The sequence below is a fragment of the Rhincodon typus genome, chromosome 37, assembly GCF_021869965.1.
Source record: "Rhincodon typus isolate 14 chromosome 37, sRhiTyp1.1, whole genome shotgun sequence".
Classification (NCBI taxonomy): domain Eukaryota; kingdom Metazoa; phylum Chordata; class Chondrichthyes; order Orectolobiformes; family Rhincodontidae; genus Rhincodon; species Rhincodon typus.
In genome coordinates this window covers 11,603,241-11,609,240 of record NC_063368.1, presented here as the reverse complement: position 1 = coordinate 11,609,240, position 6,000 = coordinate 11,603,241, and the positions used below count along the sequence as shown (strand labels likewise).

The window sequence follows — 6,000 nt, the reverse complement described above, 5'->3', positions numbered from 1 at the left end:
GTGGTGAAGCTTACATGAGGGTCAGTCTGGGCAGTGGCGAGTTGGTGTAGATCCAGCAAACTCTGGTTCACATTCTTCTCCAGATCCAGGGCAACCTGCATTGCCTGCAGACTGTTACCCCACTCATCCCTCTCTGGCTTCTGAGAATGGAAAGAAGGACAGTTAAGCTTCAGAATCAGACACTCCCTGCAGCATGGGATCAGGCCATTCAGCCCATTGAGTCTACAAATCAACCTTCTGATGAAGATCTCAGATCCACCCAAGCCCCTGTAACCCTGCATGTCCCCCCCATGGCTACTTCACCTAGCCTGCCCATCTTTGGACTGTGGGAAGAAACCTGAGCATACACATGAAGAACATGTAAGCACCACTCAGTCAGAGGCCAGAACTAAACCTGTGTCCCTGGCACTGAGACAGCAGTGCTAACCACTGAGCAACTGTGCCACCCCTAAAGCCCAGATTAGTTACTTGATAAGTGACTTCACTTTGCTCCATTTATCCTCGATTTGAAGAATGAAGTTCAAGAACATGTCATTGTGGGGATATGGATTTATTTCCCAAAGTGAAATTGTTTGCACCAGTGTCCATCTGGAGTTTAGATCAGGACATTCACACCTTAATCCCAAGGGCCCTTGTGGTAGTGTACCAATCTGGGCCTTGCAGGCCAGACATGGATGTCTCACCTGTGCTCATTGTTACACATGTGTCTGAGCAGGATGATCAGGCACATCACTACAATTTAATTCATTGAAGGGACAGCAATGTTTACACAATAAAGGAACAAAGTACAAATGCCCAAGACCATAGATCCCTCAAGGTTCAGCAAAGGTAGACAGAGTGGTGAAGGGGGCTTACGTGATGCTGGTCTCCATGAATTGGGGCTCAGTAAAGGGACAAGTCTTGTCAAACTTGGCAGCGTTAGACAGGTCAAAGATGGAATGTAGTGTGGTGACCAGAACCACACTCAGAAGGACAGGATGGCACTGGAGGGGGGAAAACAGGTGAGGGTCGCCAGGATGTTAGCCCAAGATGGGAAAAAAAAACAAAAACAATGATGAAAGAGAGAGGTTGGATAGACTGGGATTTTCATTGGAGCAGAAGAGGCTGAGGTGGTTATCTGAGCGAAGTATGGCAGATTGGAGAGTGTGGACAGTAGACAGACCCCAAGGCAGACACGAAGACCAGAGGGCACAGGTTTGAGGAGTCAGCAGGTTAGAGGGGATTGGAGGAAACCTTCCCCCTCACAGAGGGTGGGAGAAATATGGGATGCATCACCTGAGGGGTCAGTGATTGAGACAGCTACTCCAGCAACATTTAAGCCTAATCTAGACAATTTCTTCATGCCAGATCATAGTAGGCTGTGGACCAAGTGCAGGTAAATGGTATTAAATGTAGTTTGATGTTGGTGGTCAGCATAGACATGGTGGGCAATAGGGCTTGTTTAGAAACTGCCTTCAAAGATCAAACAGAGAAGCCAGGCCAAAATATCCTGACAGGGAGTGAAAAGTTGTGAAAATCCTGTCATTTGACAGAAAGCAGCACAAGAGCAGCCATTCTCTTCTCCACAGCTGCAACCCCACCACCCCAATTCCAACCTTCACATCCTGGAGGAGGACTCGGCCTCCACGCTGATTCTGGAATTTCAGCAGCTTCTCTGCATGTTCCTGCTTCTCCTGGGACTGATCTTTGAAGAACCGGGAGAAATGGGGGAGGGCAACATCGTCCCGGTCAAAGTAGAACATCTGGAAGAGAGAACAATTTAAATACCTTTAAACACGTCACTGGCTCCAATTCTCGTTCTCAGAACTAGAAGGCTCATTTAGCCTTCTGAAGCAAACTAGCTGTTCAATAAGCTGTTAAGTGCCTGGTACGTGAACATGGTTGAGAACCCAATGATGTCCAATTGGCCAGCAGATCCTTCAACTGGATCAATCAGAACAACCCCAGTTTGATTGGTAATTGGCAAATTTTGGCTTAAAACAACCAGTGAATTGCTCGGTGTCTGGCACCACATGGCAGCTCTTCTTGCCTCCAGCCATCTTTTCACTCACTAACCTTCGTTACAATTGGACAAAATTAGTGACTAAAAACAGTTTAAACAAGCACCAGGAGCTAGAGTGCAGGCTATAGTGGAGTAGGGGAACTGCAACACACTACATGTCTCCTTTGGGGCTGATGTGGAACACTGCTGTAACAATATAACCAGGAGGAAGCAAGGTTTCTGCAGCCTCAACCAATGAGATTGGATGTACTGTATATTTTATTACTACAAGATGTAGTGTCTGCAGTATGGAGGAGAATGAGAGAAAGTGGCAACAAGATTGTGTGAAGGAAAGCCTGCCCAGTAACAGCCTTTGGATTGTTGCAGCAAGAGTTTATTACACACTTGTTTATGCAATGCACTCACATCCAGAAGCTTGTGAACAAGCATCACATGAATAAAACAAATTGAATCAAACTGAGGTAAGGTCAAATATTAGAGAGACCTAATGTAACCTGCAGATCAGCCATTATCTGTAGATAATGTCACTAGTTAACATTAAGCTGGAAAACTAAATTTGACCTATTCTAACAGGCAAAGTTCTATAGTTTGTCCATCCATATTTGACTCACTTCTGAACTGTCATATTCACAATTCAATGTGTTGAGGTTTATGAAGGGCTATTCTTCTGGTATTTGAAGCAGAAGCTAAGAGTTTTGTTCTTGACGAAATCTGGTGACAAGTTCTTTCCTTCAAAGGATAAGCAGTCAAGCAAAGTTTATCTTTGTGGTTTAGTTGGGTAGGTACAAGTTGTGACAGATGTAGAATAGTAGGGATTTTATAATTGGCACACACTTCCCAATGGAGTGGGACACTGGTCAGTGATTAAAACCCAACAACTGGCTCACCAATGAAAGCTATTCCCACCTCCCAAGTGGAGCTTATAGGGACTTCATCCTCACATCATGAGACAACTTCCTGCTAACAGGCACAAGCCCAGAGAGTGATGAATATTCTCCATGTATCTGGAGAAGTGGAGCTGCAACATTCAAGAAGCAGACACCATCCAGGACAGAGCAGCCCACTTCATTGGGACTGCATTCACCACCTCCTTTCAGTGTCCATTATCTACCAGGTACCCTGTAGCACTCACCAAGGTTACTTCAACACACACCTTCCAAACACATTCTACCCCTCGAGATAACAAGGTTGTCACACCAGCCTTCCTGCTCCTCTGCTGCTTGGCCTGTTGTGTTCATCCAGCTCGACACCTTGTTATCTCAGATTCTCCAGCATCTGCAGTTCCTACTATCTCTGAAACATTCTACTCCTTGGACGGTTACAGGTTCACTGCCACCTAGATAAAGGGGCCAGTTTGTTTCATATCAGGATGGCATGGAGACAAATCTGCATTTCTTCACTGTCATTGGATCAATAACCTCAGCAGACTCCAGCAACAAGAGGTGGGGGACATAGTTTGCAGAAGCTCCAACACTTCACACACTAAAGCAGATCAACTTTCTGTAGGTTAAGGGATAGGCCACACCCACCTCATGGTGGAGTACAAAAAGTCAAGCAGGCCTCAACTGAGATCTACGTAAAGTCAGATACCAGTCACTCACAGCCTAGCCTTGACTAGGTTTGCTCAGATTAACCAGAGCAGATTGCAATAAGGAATTATTATTGTCAATATCAGAATCAGCATTTTTTAGGAACACCACAAAAGCAAGCAGATATAAAATCAGATACTTAAACATGGCAGAAAGAGGGTAACTAGCCAATGGGTGATTCCATTCCCACAATATGGTCAATGGAATTCCTTTCTGAAGTAACCCTATCAAGTTTTGGGAATCCTAGAGAGGGAATGACATCTACTGCCAATCACAACCCTGTAAGTGAACTGGCAAATATCTCCAAGAACACTTCACCCTCCACATATCACTGAAGGCCAACTGGGGCCTCAGTTATTGTACATCAGTATCACACCCCATTAGTGTAGTAACATCGCATTTATCCTGAATTAATATTTAGGAAAGAACTACAAAACTCAGTCTACAAGAAAGTAGAGTATCCAGTTAATTAAATTCAAGGGAAACCATTTATTTCAATACAATAAATTTAATTTTAACCCCTTAGAGACAACACTCACCAAAGACTGATAGAGATAGGAGGCAGTGAGCTCCACATTAATCTGTTTGTTGATAGCAGCTTCACAATCCTGGTGATAGTTTTGACAAATCTGGGAATTCATCTTGGGGAAAATAGCTTCCAGTATTTGTTTTCCTTAATACCAAAATGAAAAATTTAGGAACAGCACAAAACCTACACCATAAATTATCACACCCTTGGGATGTTACTTATACTCCAGGAGCAGACCCTCATTTTATGAAGCAGGAAATGATGTCATCAGTGATGGCCAATCACTCTTGTTAATCAATTGATCAGCTGCCATGTCCAATCAGTGCAGGATGGGAATTGGATCCAGAAACCGATCAGAATTGACAACTGGTCGATGATGGAATTGCTGATTGACGTTTGACCTCCTGCACAAGTGCACATTCTGGAAGTATATCTACCTGAAAATGAGCATAAAATACACTCTAAAACTTCACTTTTGTATCTGAGATTATGTGTTAAGACACGCTCTTCACAGATTTATAGAATTCTGTCAGTTTGTTACTCTGAGGGAATAGCCTTCGTACCTTTTGAATGACAGTGTTGGAGCCCATTGAAAAATAACTAAATTTTGTTGACAGTAAACATTTTCCTATTGCTGTGCAGTAACAGAAATAATGTGCTTTTTGATCATCTAATACAGGCAACTGATGTACTTTGTGGATCCATTCTGAATCTGTTATGATCTCCTTGACTTTGGGTCTCTGAAGCCCAGTTTGAAAAGCAATCGCTAAATGTGCTGAGTGCCTCCTTCTACATAGTAGGCCTTAGGCCTCCCTGTCGAAATTGGTGGTGGAAATGTATAGATCATTCAACCTTGATTGTGTTGAATGGAGCAGCCTCCCCTGGGCTGGTGGCCTGTGAGGCTTTGGGAATTGAAGATCCCCACTCAATGTTACGGTATGATCACAGCACTGACGTATAGATTGGTGGAAGTAAGTTACTTTTACTCAATATCTGCTTCAAATACCAGGTTGCAGTCTAGTCCTATCTTATTGGATTAACTTACAAGTTTGAATATTATACATAAACCATGGTCAGATGTCAATCCTTATGAATACCCATGGCTATGAGAGCAAGTGAGAGGCTGGGAATTCTGTTGCGAATTACTCAACTCCTGACTTTCCAAACCCTGTCCACCATCTACAAGACTAAAGTCAGGCAGTGTGATGGAATACGTTACAATTTTCTGGCTCAACGGAGCCACAACAACATGCAAGAAGCTCCATGTAAATCTGTCACCATCCTGACTTGGAACAATATCACTGTTTCTGAATCCAAATCCCAGGTGGACTGTAATAACCAGCTCATCACCACCTCCTGAAGTGTAACAGTTGCTGAGCACTAAATGTAGCCTCGCCATTAGCACACTCAAGATTGACTGTATGTAAAAAGTATGCTGGGACAGGGTAGGGGAGTCCAAAACTAGAGGGCATAGGTTTGAGGCAAGAGGGGAAAGATTTAAAAGGGACCGGAAGGGTGACTTTTTCCACACAGAGGGTGGTCTGTGTGTGGAATATGCTGCCAGAGAAAGTGGTATAATTAGAACATTTAAAAGACATTTGCTGACTTCCATGTAAAGGAATGGCATTAAAGGGATATGGGCCAAATGTGGGCCTGGTCAGCATGGGTGAAGGGTCTATTTCTGTAATGAATGTGTCTGTGACTCTAATAGTATGCAACAGGGTGTTCCTGTTAGTTTAGGGTGGCATGGTATCTTAATGGTGAACACTGCTGCCTCATGGTGGCAGGGACCCAAGTTTGATTCCAGTCATGGGTGACTGTGTGGCATGTGCACATCCTCCCACAGATGTGCAGTTTATTTTGGATTGGCTGTGGGAAAC

At 43.8% G+C, this 6,000-nt stretch overlaps 1 pseudogene; it reads right to left on the bottom strand.

Annotated features, from left to right (window-relative positions):
* Nucleotides 1–4,350, bottom strand: part of LOC109932341 — a 5,315-nt pseudogene extending 965 nt beyond the window's left edge.
* Between the last annotated feature and the right edge of the window lie 1,650 nt (nucleotides 4,351–6,000).